Source organism: Hypanus sabinus, chromosome 12 (genome assembly GCF_030144855.1).
Source record: "Hypanus sabinus isolate sHypSab1 chromosome 12, sHypSab1.hap1, whole genome shotgun sequence".
Taxonomy (NCBI): Eukaryota; Metazoa; Chordata; class Chondrichthyes; order Myliobatiformes; family Dasyatidae; genus Hypanus; species Hypanus sabinus.
Genome location: NC_082717.1, coordinates 49,221,035 through 49,239,533, shown reverse-complemented (window position 1 = coordinate 49,239,533; position 18,499 = coordinate 49,221,035).

Sequence of the window (18,499 nt, the reverse complement as noted above, 5' to 3'; positions counted from 1 at the left end):
GAAGTATGGCATACAAAAGCACTGTTGTTGATATATTGCAGGTTAAGGGCTGATTTCTAAATTATTAACCATGCTTGTGACAGCCTGTTATAGAAACGGTTTGGTTTTAATTTCCATTGAATTCCGAGGAGATAATGAAGTTTCGTAGAAGAGTTGACTATTGCACAGGACCAGTGTCTCAGTGAGATTTTATTCCAAAGAGCATGTCCTACACAGCAATTCTCAATGAACAATATTTTAGTTTAAAAAAAATTGATGCATCTGCCGTAATTTTTCTAACCTTCTCGTTAGTACAGTTGTTTCATTTTCCAGAGTTTTATAACTTGTTGATGGATGTTCCCATGTCAGGTTATTAATCCCACAGGACAGCCCATTTCTTTGATTACAATGCGTTATTTGTGGTGCATTCATATTGTACAAAAAATAAGCATCATTGTGCAAGGGTATGTGGCAATATGGGTTGGGAAAAAATCTGAAGAAATTGATTATAATTGGCAATAAAAGGCAATTACAACTGGAGAGCCTAGACGGGCTTAAAATGTTATTATGAGAAATTGTACCAAAATGCTTCTGAAGGCATTGAAATCAACATTTTATTTTTGCTGTTTTTACAACGTATGAATAGCTGATATTTAAAGTGATGCAAATGGACAGAAATCAATGTAGGAGTATGATCTCCATGGGGAAAAATTATTTACTGCATCTTCCTTAATGCTTCCAAGAGTTGAAAGATACTGCTTGCATTTATCTTGTGGATGTTCCTCGGATCTGATGGTTCAATATGATAACACCATGTTTTAAAACAGAACAAATTATAGTTTACAAGTATTTTAAGAAAGGCAGTATAGTTGTTAAAATATGTATCTTGTAATTCAACAGATAAGAACACCCACATTTGTTTGCTTTTCACCTGCACTAGTTGTAGACCTTGTAGATTTCATTCATTGCTATACTCTGATTAAACATGCCATAATTTGACTTTTTAATGTCAAGTTTATTTCAAGCTTTATTCCCAGAAACAATAGCACAGAGTATGGAATAACTTATTTTTGGGTGTTGATTTTTCACTTTGCGGTAAGAATTGTAGAGGCAATTTACACGCATTTGAAATCTCCAGTTTTGATGTGAAATCTGGGTTCTGGATGGAGATCAATATGAATTTGCTCTTTTTGTTACAACTAAAAGAAACAAATAACATGCAATTTACCTTTATCAATAAATTGCACTTGGACCAAATCCAATGTGATGTAAGGGGATACGTGGGAGATCTGACTGGTGGTGTAATGGGGGATTTTAGAGTTTGGAATTGAATTCTGAGGTCATTGTGAAGAGTCTATTTCTTCCCCTCAATGTGTTAGTTTTCTGTGGGTGCTCCACAGTCCAAAGATGTATGGTGTAGATTAATTGGTCATTGTCAATTTTCCCAGTGATTAGGTTAGGGTTAATTGGGTATGTCGGTCAGTTTGGCTTGCGGGCCCTGCTCTACTGTGTCACTAACTAAAAATAAATTGGAAATATACACAGTAACTACAACATCTATTTAATCTATAATAGACATGCTGACCATTGATTTTCTGCAAAAAAAAAAGCTCAGAAATTTTCACATAAATGCCAATGATTGCCAGCAATCCAGAAGTTGTTTCCGCATTATTTATGATAGTAATTGGGACAGACATCATAAAAATAGACATTATATTTTTGACAGAGCTTGGTCCCATCACGTTTAAGAGTGTTGGCACGGCAGAAGTAAACTTCAAGATCTTGGTATCAGCAACAACCACTAGTCAGAACTAAAGAATTTGAGACAAGTTTAACATGGAGCTGGAGCTGCTGAGACAAAATTAAAATAGACAACATCTGGGAGGGATGGAAAAAGTTAGAAACTACATTTCTTTCCACAGGAGTTGTTTCAGATCAGCCAAACTTCATCCATAATAAATAAAGAGAAGGGCTTTGCATATCTGGCTAGCCTAGGTTTGAACCAATTCGAGATTTTGAGATAAGCAGATTGTCTTTACTGTTTAAACAAACTATTGCAAAGAAACTTTTTTTTAAAAAGAGCATGGTGTAAGTTTTTGTGCATTAACCTGATTTCTGGCATCTGCAGTATCTATGTGAAAACACTAGTATCTCTGTCATTGAGAGCTAGAAAAATGAAATAGAGTGGAGCTTTACAATCTTGTATATAATTTGAAATGTGATTAAATATGCAAGACAATAATTGTCTTTGAGCTGTGATTTTATTTTAAAGCAGAAGGGTCTGACTTGATATAAATGTTTCAAACAGAAAACCAAACCATTTAAAATGTGGTATTTATTTCTTGAATTTGGCTACTGCAGTCACTGCTGGAAGACATCTGTACAACTAGTTCCTCCGCGGGGTTTGTGCAGGATGTTGGCAATACATCCTGTTCTGACATATATTCAGAGCATTGTGGATTCATAATTTATAATTAAGCAAATACCAAGATTATCCAGTTATTTAGCCCAGCAGCAACAACATCATAATTATCTATATTTAAAAAATAAGTAGAATAGGAAGGAGCTGCCCTGGATCCAGCAGGTAAATGGCAGTACAATGAAGGTATGGCAGCACCTCTCACTTTCTTCAAAGTTTGCCAATTTCAAAAGGATCAAAAGAGGCTACAGGGGATTATATACTCAGCCAGCAGTTAAGTGCAAGGTTGTTGTAGTGACGCCAATCTGCCGATCTATCTTGTTCTTTTCTGCCACTTTGTTGCCATCTGAAGTTCTGCCGACAAAAATAGTATCGTCAGCAAATTTAAAGATGGTGTTTGAGCTGTACCTATCCACACAGCAGTCATGAGTATGGAGAGAGTTGAGAGGTGAACTACACATGCATCTTTGAGGTGTGCTTATGTTGAACGTGAGCAAAGAGGATATACTGACTGACTGTAGTCTCCCAAAAGGAAGTGAAGGATCAGTTGCATCTTTGGTTAAATAAAAATGACCTGAGGGATCCCTGGTGGGAAAGGAGACTGGCTTGCAGTATTTTGGTAACGCACTCATGAAATTGGCCAGCCACTGTCTGCACATGCTCCTGTCTACATCAATGATGTTGAGGTTGAGAGGGTAGAGAACTTTAAGTTCCAAAGAGTGGAAGTCACCAATAACATGTCCTGGTCCAACCACAGAAGTGCCGAGGCCTAGAAAGCTCACCAATATCTCTACTTACTCAAGAGACTAAAGGAATTTGGCATAGCCCTTTCAACCCTCATCAATATTTATCCATGCAGCAGTTACTACCCCTCAACCATCAGGCTCTTGAACAGAAGAGGATAATGGCGCTTGTTATATTTCTGGTGTTCTGGCAGTTAATGATCATACTTTAAGGTCTCTTTATCTTGTTATGTCATAGTTTTGTTACATTGCTAATTATTTACATTTGCAGTTTGTTGTTCACTGATCCTGTTTACAGTTACTGTTCTATAGATGGCTGAGTATGCCCATAAAGAAAAAGCATCACAGGATTGTCTGTGGTAACGTGTATGTACTCTGATAATAAATTTTACTTTGAACTTTAGATTGTTGTCCATCCTTTGTGGATGCATAACAACTTGCATTGTAACTGCACTGCACGTACCAACAAAAAAAAGGCAGTAACTTGTGGACACAACTCAGCACATCATGTGAAACAGCCTCTCCTCCATGAACTCTGTCTATGCTTTTCATTGCCTCAGGAAAGCAGCCAGCATAATCAAAGAACCCCAAACGCACCCCCCCCCCAAACATTTTCTCTTCTCCTGTCTCCCACCAGGCAGAAAATTCAAAAACCTGAAAGCACGTACCACCAAGTTGAAGCACAGCTTCCAACCTATTCCCGAAGTATGACAAATGGAATCTCGACCTCACAATCTATCTCATTATGATATCACACTTTGTTTACCTGCACTGCACGTTCTACAGCTGTTATACTTTATTTTGCATTGTTGTTGTTTAATCTTGTTCTGCCTCAGTGCGCTATGTGATGATTTGATCTGTATGAACACTGCGTGATGAGCTTTTCAGCATATGGCCATACATGTGACAATAATAAACCAATTCCTATAATTGCAAGTAGCATATCCTATTTAATCTTGTTTTTAATATTGTCACAACAGTGTTACTAATGCAACTTATAAAATGTATTCAAAATGGTCAAAAATATCAAAAAGCATTGATTTGCATCTTGCCTTTACTGTTGATATTGTCAAAAGATTTTTCAGATATGAAAATACAGATGAGGAATACTTGGAAATGTACAGTGGTGCTAGAAAGTTTCTAAACCTTGTAGAATTTACTCTTTCTGCATAAATATGACCTAAAATGTGATCTGATCTTCATGTAAGTCCTAAAACTAGATAAAGAGAACCCAATTAAATAACTAACACAGAATGTACTTGTTCATTTATTGAGAACAATTATGCAATATTACATGTATTTGTTGAAAAATGTATGTGAACCTTTGCTTTCAGTAACTGGTGTGACCCCCTTGTACAGAAGTAACTTCAGCCAAACATTTCCAGTAACTGTTAACCGGTCCTGCACGTTGGGCTTGGAGGAATTTTAGGCCTTTCCTCCCTACAATACTGCTTCAACTCTGAGATGTTGCTGGGCTTCTTTGCATGTATTGCTTTTTACACTCACAACATTTCTATAGGAATAGAGTCAGGACTTTGATGGCCATTACAAAACACAAATTTTCTTCTTTTTAAACCATTCTGTTGTTGATTTATCTTTCAGATCATTGTCTTGTTGCGTTATCCAACTTCTATTGAGCTTCAGGTGACCGACTGCTACCCTGACATCCTCCTGTAAAATGTCTTGATACAATTTTGAATTCATTGTTCCCTCAACAATGCAAGCTGTCCTATCCTGAGGCAACAAAGCAGCCCCAAACCATGTTGCTTATTCCAGCATGCTTCACAGTTAGGATAAGGTTTTGGTGATGGTGTGCAGTGCCCTTTTCCCTCCAAACAGACCAATGTGCATTTCTGCCAAAAAATTTAACTTTTGTCTCATCTGTCTACAGAACATTGTCCCAGAAGTGTTGTAGAACATCCAGGTGGTCTTTTGCACTCTTGAGACATGCAGCAATGTTTTTTTAGTTTTGCAGAACAGTGGTTTCCTCTGTGATGTCTTTCCATGAACACCATTCCTGTTCAGCAGTTTTCTTACAGTGGACACATGAACAGAGACTTTAGCAAGTTCTAGAGATTTCTGCAGGTCTTTTGCTGTTACCCTTGAGTTCTTTTTCACCTCTTTCAGCATTGCACGTTGAGCTCTTGGTATGATTTTTGCAGGATGCCCACTCCTAGGGAGAGTAACAACAGTACTGAGTTTCTTCCATTTGTAGACAATTTCTCTTACTGTGGACTGATGAACACTCAGGTCTTTAGAAATGCTTTTGTAGCCTTTTCCAGCTTCATGCATCTCTACATTTCTTATTCTAAGGTCCTGTGAAGGTTGTTTTGATCAAGACATGGTACACATAAACAGATCATTCTTGAGAAGAGCAGGCTCTGTCAGTAACTTGATTTTGTGTGTCTTTTTGATAGGGAAGGGCACTTCTACAACCCACCCCCGCAAGCTCATCTCATTGATTGGAACACCCGACTCCAAATAGCTTTTGTAGCAGGCATTACCCCAGAGGTTCACATACTTTTTTCAACAAATACGTGTAACATTTCTCAATAAGTAAATGAAGTAGTACAATATTTTGTGTTATTTATTTAATTGGGTTCTCTTTATCTAATTTTAGGATTTGCATGAAATCCTGATTATATTTTAGGTCATATTTATGCAGAAATAGAGAAAATTCTACAGGGTTCACAAACTTTCTAGCACCACCGTATATAAATTTCTGAAAGGACAGTTGAAGAATTGCTTTCAAGAGACAGAAAGGGAACTAACAATGCAGGGTGAATTGAAAAGTTCCACTACATATTGGAGTAGATTAGGATATGGAACATGGGAGCCAAAGTTGAAAAACTGAAGAACAAGATCTTGGCTAAAGATCTGGAGATGATTTGTAGGGGAGGGAAAGGGACGGGATGTGAAAGGATTTATAAGGAAATTGATTTCATGTCATGCTGAAAATGGTGTTGGAATGGAAGAGGATATATACAATATGATTGTGTTTCGGAGGCGGCAAAGCTTAAGAAGTCAATGCTGGATAGTGCTGGAAAAAATAAAATTTAAGTTAGTAAGGATATTTATCTGGGCTGACCCCACTGAAGGGTGAAAGCTGATATTAAAGAAACTAGAAGAAGTTGTCCTGTGATTCAAGTGTTAGTGGATCTGAAGTCTAATTCAGCCCAAGTGATCACAGAGAAAAAGGACAGATACTAGCTGGAAATAAACTATTACTGTCAGTTGGGAAATAGTTGGTGAAATGCTGAAATATAATTGCAGGCAAGGAAAATAAAGAGTTTTATCTGAAACGCTGACAAAATCAAGTTCAAAAGATCAGTAAATTTGTGGAATACTTTTAAAGAGGTAGAGAAACTAGGACTATCTAATTCATTTTTAATCTACTTATATATTTTGGGCTTAATGATTCAATTAATCATAGTCTAACGAGTACAAATCTATGCTGGTAAAGAGAGGCTTTAAAATGTTATGGAATTTTCTTTCTCACGTTCACTTACTTGTATTTATCTTGCTGGACATCTGTTCCAAGTAAGTGTAAATGCAAGCTAGCTGTAGTCATAATTCATAGTAAATGGACTCACTTTGTGCCAGAAAAAAATATATCTTGATTATTATATTGTTCGTTGATGAACAGATGCTCTTCTTCCATGCAGAGTGTTGTTCCAATTTTCTTTCAGAAAAATTTATTAAATTCCAGTTTATTAACAATATAAGAATCCTTAAAAAGAAACATTGATCTTAAATATTGTTAATTAACTCCACATGGCTCTTTCTCAGCCAAAATACTTACATCTCACTAAATTAGTGAAGGTTTCTTAAGCTAAGTTGTTCATTTCAATAAACTTCACTTTACTATTCATATTCATTTCAGAATTAAACTTAACCATGAGAAAGAGAGCACTAAGGATAAATCTTTAATCCATTGGCAGGTGAGTCCTACATCAATGGTGGGGGAATTCCTGGAGAAGATTCTGAGGAATTTCTTCACTTCGAAAGGCAGAAAACTGATTAGGAGGCAGCTTGGCTTAGTGCAAGGGAGATTATGTCTCATAAATCATTGTTTTTTGAGAAATTAAGCAAGAAAGTTGAAGAAGGCAGGATGATATTGCCTATCGAGACTTTTGGCAAGGTCCCCCATGCTCAGTTGTTGTCAGTTGTCCTTAAGGCATCAGTGGTGTGCCAGTGAACTGGATCCAAACTTGGCTGGGTGACAGGCTGAAGAGGGTAGTGATGGATGGGTGAGCAAGGATTGGTACTGGGACCTATGCTGTTTGTAATATATATCAATGACTTTGATGATAATCTGAGTATGATTAATGTTTGAAAACAACACAGAACATCATATATAGTGAAAAAGGTTGTTTCAAGACTATGCCCTGGTTGATTAGATTAGCTGGAAGCCCTTTGAGAGGTCAAATTTGAGAAGTGTATGGTAGGAACTTTAGAAGCACTAGGAATACTATTACAAAAATTATAGTCATGTGTCCTTAGAGTATAGTATAAAGACTTACCTCTGAAGTTCTAACCCTTATTAATACTTACAACATTGAGTTCTTCACCACAAAAATGAAACTCTTCCTAAGCATAAATTATTATTGATGTAACCTTCTTAGTGGCTAATCAGACAACAATCTTAAGTGTTCTTATTACCATAATGAGAGACTTCATGCCACGATAATCTGAGCATTCATAATGTAGTCAAGTTCCACAACTAAACAATGTTATTTTCAACATAAAGCTATAACGGCATGTTCCTTATATAGTAGGTTTTTGCAAATAAAATGATGTGAGGCATTTATTGAATATTTATTAAATTCTAAAAACTGAACATGAAGCACGGTAACAGGACTTAATGGATGTCATCGTGTCAGACCAGCCTCAAAGTGAATCCCAACTCAGTGTCGGTAATTGGGAATTCTGAATGTTTCCACCAATTCCATTACCCTACACAGCGCCCCCCCCCCCCACCCCAGAATTCACTGAAACCAGCATTGTGAGCCTGTACAAGTCTTGGACCAGCCGCCTGGTTGGGGCCCTATGTTCAATGGATGGAAGATCAGCAGGTGCCTTTGGCTCATCCTAAGGTGTGCTGACATTTTCACTGTCATTTCATGATGGCAGGGGCAGGGTAGCAGAATCCTTCAAATCTTGATGGGCTGGTTTCAGGTGATTGACCATAAGACATTCAGGTTTACCCCCTCTTACCTATGATAAAACTCTTCTCTCCATTCAAATATGCAGAGTGGTCCATGGGAAGGGGGCCTAAGAGGATGTTGGTGTGCATCGTGGCAGATGAGAAAAAAAAGACATAATGTAGGTCAACAGGAGTACTGTATGCCATGTTGGAAGGTAGGAATAGGTGCAAAGGAATTGAATTTACTGAGGAGGGTGGAATGCTGCTGAGGGGCTGAGCAGGCGGTCGTAGCATCAGGAGTAGAATCACCTGGCACTCGTAATAGCTGCCTGTATACCAACTCAGCTGCGGGCAAACGTAGGTCGTCTTTTGGAGCTGTTCTGAGCCCCAGCAGGGCTGATGGGAGAGGATCACGCCAATACTTAGACGATAAGACATAGGAGCAGAATTAGTCCATTTGGCACAAAGAGTCTTCTCCCCCATTCAATCATGGCTGATCCTTTTCTTTCTCCTCAACCCCAGTTCCCAGACTTCTCCCCATAACCTTTGCTGCCATATTCGATTAAGAACCTATCAATCTCTGCCTTAAATACACCCAACAACCTGGCCTCCACAGCTGCACGTGGGAACAAATTCCACAAATTCACCAGCCTTTGGCTAAAGAAATATCCATGCATCTCTGTTTTGAAAGGGCGCCCCTCTATTCTGAGGCTGTGCCCTCTTGTCCTAGACTCTCCCACCATGGGAAACATCCTTTCCACATCTACTCTGTCTAGGCTTTTCAACATTCAAAAGGTTTCAATGCAATCACCCTTCATCCTTCTGAATTCCAGCAAGTACAGACCCAGAGCCGTCAAATGTTCCTCATATGAAAACCCTTATTGGTGTCCCCGATGCTCTAGGATGATTCCAGAGTTGTTGAATGTGTTGGCCAATGCAGTCGCTTTGAAACTGCCAGAGGTTTGGGAGTAAAATGCCATTGCTTGGTTTATATAAGCTGAGGCCCAATTTGCACTGTGAGAAATCATCACTGACAACATCAAATATTTCCATGTGGTCGCGTCAGTCAACAATTTCATGGCTGGCTGAGTGGTGAGTCTACTAGAGCACCCGCCTGAACATGATAAATACCAATCACTAAAAACTCACCTTTTATAGATTTATAGACTACTAGGATCTAACCTCTCCAGTCCCGGCATCAGTTATATTAAGTCATCAGACCTAATGGACCACATGCTTTCTTTCCGGTGATATCACCATCCTTGTTTTATTTGTGAAGAACTCTTCATGCAGTAAATGCCTGATCAAGTTTGCATAGCCCTTGCTAATGCATCCGTGAAGAACTTTAGGGAGCTTGCTAAAATGGCTGATTGTCTACACCCAGCCAGGCAGCAGAGCATAGTTGTGCTTTTACCATGCTTGCTTTGGTACGAATGCTAGGAAGTGCCAACTGCCTTGTACCTTTGACAGTGCCAGTGCATCAGGATATCAGAGTCCAAGCTTGTCAAACAGCCTTCACGGGCCTGTGGTTTCCTGACATTAAGTTTGGGGAAGCTGGAATTTCTCTCCTGTGCAATGTCTCAACTGGTCTTCTTTGTCCATTAGTGCTCACCAAATGGAGGCGGACTGTTTTTAACTCCATACATGGCCTCTTGCATTGTGGCCGAAGGCTCTCACAGAAACTAATCATACTAAAGTTTGTGTGGCATGGCCTTAAAAAGGACGTGAGATTGGAATGCAGCCTGTATGGGGAGCCAGTGGGCAAAACTTAACCACCATGTTCAGGCTCCTTTTGAGATCTCTGAGCAATGGTTTGACCATGTTCATGTGGACCTTGATGGTCTTCTTCCAACCCCTACCCCCACATGTGGTGATTTATGTTTAAGAAAAAATGTAATAAATCATTTATTGAACTCCAAAGACTGAACAGGAAGTGTGGTAACAAAACTTTACATGATTATATCATCATGTCAGACCAGCCTCTTAAAGTGAATCCCTGCTGAATGTCAATGGTTGTGAATTATCTATGTTTCCACCAACTACATTAACCTGTAATATTAGCCAGGTTTTGATATGCATTTAGGACACTTTGTATCTAGGTATGGGGATTTACCAGACCTGCTGCTGCCATGACCAATGCAACCATTTTAGAGAGTTTATGTTGATGGTCATCAGAAAGGCAATGAGAGTATTCCAGTTCTCAGAGAGGAATATTAGAAGTGAATTAATGTTAGATACATGGGTATTAGAATGACTGTAGAATTGATCTTCGTGACATGTGACCTTTTGTCCTCCTGATTTCCTTCTAGAATACACTTCTACATCCCTTCTATTCTTCTAGGAATTGACTTGATCCTAGGTGCCTGTACTTTGAGCTTTTACCTGGCCAGGGCCACAATATCCCTTGACATTGAGGGTTCCCTATTCCTATCAGCCTTATGCTTCACTCTAACAAGAGAATGCACACCTTAAAAATCTCACAATCACACCTTAAAAATCCTCCCACTTACCTGTCTTCCCTTTCCCCAAACAATGATATCCACTCAACTTTTACAAGCTCTTGTTTCATACTGTCAAAATTCACTTTGCCCCAATTTAGAATTTGAACCTATGGACCAGTCTGTCTCTTTCCATAACTATTTTACGATTAATAGAACTGTGGTCACAGGTCTCAAGGTGCTCTCCTACTGTTAACTCAGTCATTTGCCCCACTCTATTACCTGGGAGTAGATTGAACTCTCCTTACTAGGGTCCCATTGCCCAAGGAAATTTTCTTGCAGTCATTTGGTATCACCATGTGCATGACATAACCATACATGTTAGTTGACGTTAGTCCATAATAAAGTATGCATCCTTGTTCCGAAACCCTGGTGCCTTCCTGAGACTTCTTGAAGTCAGAGCTTATTGGTACCACAGGATTGGTTACAAGTCACTTTAAGTATACTACAAATAGCAACTGTATACTCCATTTCATCAGCTGCAGACTGCCAAGCTCTTTATAGATAGAAGAGTCCCATAAGTCGAAACTGAGCAACAGTGAATCATAAGAGTTGAGAACTACCCAGTTTTTCCACAGGGCACAATTAATTCCATGAGCTGAGAATTCAGTTGCTTGCAAAGCACAATGAATCTCACAAATTGAGTGTTCAATTCTATGCTGATTGTACTTACTCATACATTTTGAAAGACAATTTCTATCTCAGGGAACAATTAATCTTAGGAATTGCGAAGTCAGTCATTCAACAAACATGACAATAAAATTCTCTTTGTTCCTTCCATTATCTGTTTTTACAGCAGAAATGATAAAGCAACATTCCACATTGGAAGTTTGATGTATAGAAACCTCAGTTGAGATCATTCAGGATGTGAAGAACAAAATAATGGTTACCAGCTGGTGTTACACAGATTCTAAACAGAATATCAATACACGAGTTGGGACTTTGCCCTTCCTCATCATATCTGACACTCATATTACTTGGGTGGAGATACTTCTTTGCCAATGGACGTGTAAGGCACTCTTTCCCTCCACTAACCTGTGGGTCACCCTCAGGCAAGGTGTAGCACCTGCTTAGCTCCCCGATCAGAGTCAGGTGAAGCCATGGGAGCAGGTGATGGATGGTTGTATGAGCAGCTGCTGCACATCACAAGTCCTGGCTATGCAACCACTGACACCAAGCAGACAATGAAGAGTATTGATAATGGCTGGGATCACCCAGCTGTAAAGACACTGCCTAGATGAAGATAATGGAAAACCACTTTGGCAGAAACGTTTGCCAAGAACTATCATGGTCATGAGGCCAGGACAGCATATAATGAAGATGATGTTTATTTGGTGAAATGAAGGAGGGGAGATAGGAAGGATATAGGGGTAACAATGGATTTGGTTCAACCTGAAATTCCAGTCCAATTTTAGAGTTCACTCTTTATTTGGCTTTCATTGACTATTTCGGGTATACTCAGGTCAGGAATGATCTCTCAGGAACTTTTCCCCAAGCCTCCTCTCTTTAAAATCTTAACCTGAAATACCAATGTTTCATAAATATGCACTGCCAGATTCATAATCTTTTGCCATATTCTTACCAAACACTACAACATTTTTTTGGAAGTCATGCATCACGTCACTGTTCCAAATAAAGAGGTTTGACAAAGCAGGCTCCCAGACCCCAGCTGCAAACATTCCTAATCCTGGTCATTACAAGTATTCTAAATCATTTTGGAATGATTGGCATTTTAACAACTCCTCCCTCAGAAGAATTAAGTGTCTTCCAGTATCTGGCCATTACTGGTGGTGTCTGATAACCTGTTTGTAGGCAAATGCAGAAATAGATAACGTTCTATTAGTCTGGAACTTCTACAATCCTCTAAATTTTGTTGTTGGTATTTAATATATACTATATTGTCCAATACAAAAATTAGTTTATACCAAGAATAGTTTATCTCATAAATAATCATTTGCTGTTTTTGCTCCATTTAGGTACATTACATTTAAAGCCACAATGCAGAAGCTGTACTTTATATACAGATTGCATTTGTGCAGGACTTACTTTGTACCAGAGGGAGAGATGTTCAATACTGGAGTTTAATTTGGACAAGAAATAGAGGTTCCAAACTGAACTGACAAATTATTTTTCATTAATTTAAAAGAAGCTTTACACTTATTCCACCTATGACATCCCCCAGCCAACAATTGTGTGTGTGTGTGTGTGTGTGTGTGTGTGTGTGTGTGTGTGTGTGTGTGTGTGTGTGTGTGTGTGTGTGTGTGTGTGTGTGTGTGTGTGTGTGTGTGTAAGTGTGTAAAAACACGTGTTTGTTTGTAAGGAAGAGGGCTTGGGACGGGGGAAATACTCAATTTGTATACCCATTTTTTATTGATTATTAAAACCTAAACTTGCTGGTACTTTCATTAACATACTTTAGAATGCTAAACTGGTCAGTAACAAGTTATCAACAGAAACAAGCGCTCAGTGTTTTTCATCTGTAATCCACCTATCCACTTGAAAAGAAGCATTGTAATGAAGAAACCAATTGCTGAAAATATAAATTAAGCTACACTGCAATCATAAAAATGTATCACATAACAGAAAGCAAATTGTGCAGGTGTCTGAAAGAATAACAAAAATGTAAAATCTGCACTAAATCATGAATTCTTGACTTTACTGTCCTCATCTTCATGTTTAAATCTCTCTCGGGCTGAATCCCACACTATTCTTAGTCATCTCTGAATACTCCATATTTCTTCAAATCTAGCTTGTTATTCCTCCCCACTTTGTCAACCCATTGGATTCAGTATTTTCATCATCCAAAATTCCCTCTGCTAAAATCTACACATCTTCAATACTCTATCACAAATCAGTAAGGAAAAGCAACATTCTGATTTTCCTAATCCATGTGCAATATTGCAGAAAAGCAACAGCTTTCCCTGGAAGGTTCTATGAAAAAGAGAGTGGAAATGGAAGGGTGTACCAGATGATGTATGGAGATGATGTAGGTTACAAGGAATATTGTGCTGAATGTGTAGGCAGTGAGCTGAAATGGAAGCTCAAGGGAAAGCCAATCACTGCTCTGTGTAAAGCAGTGGAAGGTGGAAGAGAGCAGACGTGCAGGAAATAGGCCAGTTGCAATGGAATAGAAGCCAGGAGTGGTGAAAAAGGAAAACCAGCATTACCTGTATCATTCAGTCTTGCTTGTTCTCCCACCCTATCAAAGTCAAGCTTGTTGACATGTGTACAAGTATGTGTATGCATAGGTGCAATGACAAACTTATTTGCAGCAGCTTCACAGTCACATAGTATCATGTAATCATGATTCACCAGAAAAACTTAACTATACACAACTTTTGCAAAAAGGTGCAATTAGAGCAAAAGCAAAATCCATCTGAGTACAAAATGATCATAGTGGTCAGTGTAGCCTGATGATTAGGGTTTTGTCAGTCTGTTAAGGAACAGCATAGTTGAAGGAAGTAACTGGTGGTGTGGGGCTTTAGGCTTCTGTACTCCTCCCCACAGGTGCCTGCAAAATGATGACATGGCCTGGATGGTGGTCAGCTTTGATGTCGGATGTAGCACTTCCTATAGATACCACCAATGGCGGAAGTGATGTGTCCACTGTGTATTGGGCAAAGCCCACTGCTCTCCTCAACTTCACACATTCCTACATGTCTGAATTGCCGTACAAGACAATGATGCAACCAGTTAGAATGCTTCTACAGTACATCTGTAGAAATTTGTCAGAGTGTTCAGTGACTGACTCAACCTCCTTAACAGTCAGATACGATAGGGTCTTTTAAGAGACTTTTGGATAGGTACATGGAGCTTAGAAAAATAGAGGGCAATAGGTAAGCCTAGTAATTTCTAAGGTAGGGACATGTTTGGCACAACTTTGTGGGCCAAAGGGCCTGTATTGTGCTGTAGGTTTTCTATGTTTCTACCTTAAAAAAAGTAAAGATGCTGGCATGCATTCCTTTGGATTCATTTATATGCTGGGCCCAGAACAAGTATTCCAATAAGTTAACATCCAGAGCTTTAAAGCTGTTGACTCTCTCCCCCAGCAGTCCCTCAGTGCATGCTCATCCTCTTTCTCCTTCTTGAAGTCAACAATCAGGTTGCTAGTTTAGTTGATGTTCAGGGAAATGTTGTAGATGCGGTGCCACACAGCTAACTCATTGCCACTTGTTACTTATCCAGCACCTATAGTGCCAATGGCAAATTTGAAGATAGCAGTGGAGCCATTGGTACATAATCATGTGTATAAAAACAGTAGAGTGGAGGGCTAATCCTACAGCCATAACATGCACCTGTGTTGATTGTCAGTGAGAAGATGTGGTTACCAGTCCTCACTGATTGAGGTCTCACAATGAGATCTCGAGTCGGAAGCAGGATGTGTTCCTGCTTCCGCTCAGCGAATGATAGCCCTTTCAACCTTATTATCTAGGAAAGCCACCTTACTTAAATGGAAGGACCCTAACCCTCCTACCGCCTTTTTTTGGCTTTCCTCTATCATATCCTGTTCATGTCTAGAGAAAATAAGAAGTCGGATATTGGATACATCCTTTAAGTTTGAGGAAATCTGATGACCTTTTATTCAGTATTTTCATATGATCTGATTTTTGTACTGATTGTCTTCCAGCTATTTGGATTTGATCAGGGAGTCTCTCTTCTCTTGGTTTTTCCCTCAGGATGGACTGCCCAGTCCCTTTTTTTCTGTTTAGAATAGTGTTTTTTTTCCTCTTTTCTTTTATATACCAATTTCTAATAGTCCCTCCTTTCTTCATAAATTGATAAAAGGAGAAATATACATCCTATATCAAATACATCCTATATCAAATTTATACTCTGTAGATCAACACTATGTGTGATTCTGATATTGTTTATTTTACCTTCTGTATGTACTGCTATTGACATATATACCAGAGATATTCTCCTCTTGTTTGTATACACACATTTTTTTAAATCAATAAAAAGATTGAAAATAGAAAGAAAGGGATCTCAATTATCTGGCTGCAGAAGGAATTAAGGAGACTCAGGCCTTGAAGCTTGATGATTAGTTTGGATGGGATGATTGTATTAAAGGCCAAACTCTAATCGATGGATAACAGCATGATGTTTGAGTTCCTGTTGTCCAGATGGTTCAGCGCTGGAGAAATCAGCAGATTACCTACTGTGGCTGTAGACCAACTGAAGCAGATCCAGGCAATCTCTGAAGCAAGAGTCAACTTGCACTGGGAGCCTGCACAAACTTCCAGCTGTGCTGAAAATCTTATGTTAAACTTTGGCCCTTAATATCCAGGAGTAAGTAATTAATAGATTGCTTATAGCACAGGCATTCCATTTGTTCTTTCCACCACTCTTCCTTTTCTGTAACTTCTGACAGGTTTGATTTCTAACTTCTCTCAGAACTTCTGAAAGCTTATCAGCCTTAGACATCAGTTCCACTTCTCTACACATGCTACCTGATCTATTTCCAGTATTTTCTGTTTTCATTTCAGATTTCCAGTATCTCCAGGCTTCTGTTCTTAAATTAATTTCTAAACATCAGCTAAATAAATGACAATGTAAATTGCAAATAATTAATCATACACTAGGAATACAGGTTCTACATTCAACTTTTCAAAAAGTGAAATGGAAATTGAGTTTGAATTTTTGGTCTTCAAATCCTCTTGATTCTGTCATGCAGAAGTATAGATGCACATTGTGGAAGACTGCTTGGAAAGCAAATCTAACAACTAGATTAATGTGTTACGGTTGCAAAAGCTCTGTTTAATATAATCTCATTAGTACAAAAATGTGAATTGTGTCTCATATCTGATGCAGTTCCTCTATTCTCTTGCAGTGTAACCGAATGACCAGTTGATGGCAGCCATATCAAGAGGAAAGTATTTGTTTCTGTTAGTAGCTTGGCATAACTAAAGACTGTTAAGTAAAATACATTTTTTCTTTAGGAGGATACAATACAATGTGTTCAGCTCTTTGATAATATTTGTTTTACAGGGGGTTACCAATGACAGGGTATTTTCTTTTTATACTGAAACTGTCACATTAATTTGTCGGCTGCTATATGAAAATGTTGAAGTACAAGTTTCAAATGCAGATTGAATACAAATTAAAAACAAAAAGTAAATGTTTCAGAAATGTGCAATTGTACCTCACATTATTCAAGGATATTAATGTTTAGATTTCTGAAACACTGTACTTTCTAGGCATAGTTTTCTGAAAACTTGTTTGTATAGCACAATGTAAAATTGAACATAGAACGGTCGAGCACAATCCAGACCCATCAGTCTACGATGCTGTGCTGACCCTTTAATCTACTTCAAGATCAATCAGCTGGAAGTCCCGGTGTCTAAAGGCTATATTTCATTAGAAGTTGCTGGAGATTTGACATATCAGCAAAAAAACTCACAAATGTATACAGATGTACCAGAGTTGTAAAATTAATCAGCTCCATCATGGGCACTGGCATCTGTAGTATCCAGGTCATCTTTGAGGAAAGGTGCCTCAGGAAGGCAGTGTCCATCATTTAGGACCTGTCCTCTTCTCATTGCTACCAGCGGGAAGGAGGTATAGAAATCTGAAGGTGCAACTCAGTGACTCAGGAAGAGCTTCTTCCCTTCTGCCACCTGATTTCTGAATGGCCATTGACTCCACGAACACTACCTCGCTACTTTTATTTTATTTCCTATTTTGCTTTTGCACTAAGTTAACTTAAGTTGAGCAATGCCCATATCTTTCCATTCTCTATGCATTCATGTGCCTGTCGAAGAGCCTCTTAAACATCTCCATCATATTTACTTTCACTACCACCCCAGGCAGCACATTCCATGCACCCACCCCTCACTGTGTGAATAAACCTGCCCTATGTGCCCTTTTGAGCTTGCCTCCCCTTCCCCCACCTCACCTTAGATGCATGTCCTCTCGTTTTAGACATTTAAACCTTAGGAAATGATACTGGCTGCTTCCTTTGTCACTGCCTCTCATAAGCTTATAGTCTTCTATCATGCTTCCACCTGCATCTGCTGCCCTAGAGAAAAGAATTCAAGTTTGTCTACCACAGCACATGCCCTCTAATCCAGACAACATCTTAGCAAACCTCTTCTGCATCTTCTCCAAAGCATCACATCCTTTCTATAGTGGAGCGATCAGCATTCAATGCAAATTTTGCACAGTTCAGTAACACCTCAGGTAGAACTCACTGAGGCAAGTAACTTATTGACCCCCTTTCAGACACTAATCAACAGTCTGCAACATTAACAGTTTTTTGTTTTCAGTCTGTCCCCTTTCTCAACTCTCTGGCCACCATAAACTCCCAACGCCATACCTTTCTAATTTCCTTTTGTGCACAGTTCACTCGTGGAAACTATGCACCAAAAGCATTATACATTTTATTTATTGAGATACAGCTCAGAACAAGCCCTTCTGGCACTTTGAGCCAAACCACTCAGCAATCCCCAAGTTTAAACCTAGCCTGATGACAGGACAATTTACAATGCCCAACTAACCTACCAACCAGTATGTCTGAAAACCCTCACGGCCACGGGGAGACGTATCAACTCCTTACAAGCAGTGGCGGGAATTGAACTCAGTTTTCTGGTAACGTAAATCATTGTGCTAACCACTATGCTACAGGGCTGTCCCTAACAAATGGCTATGCTTGTGTGCTTTTGAAATTCCTGCTGCCAGGTTTATCAAGTGCAGAGAAGCTTTGAAGCAATTAATT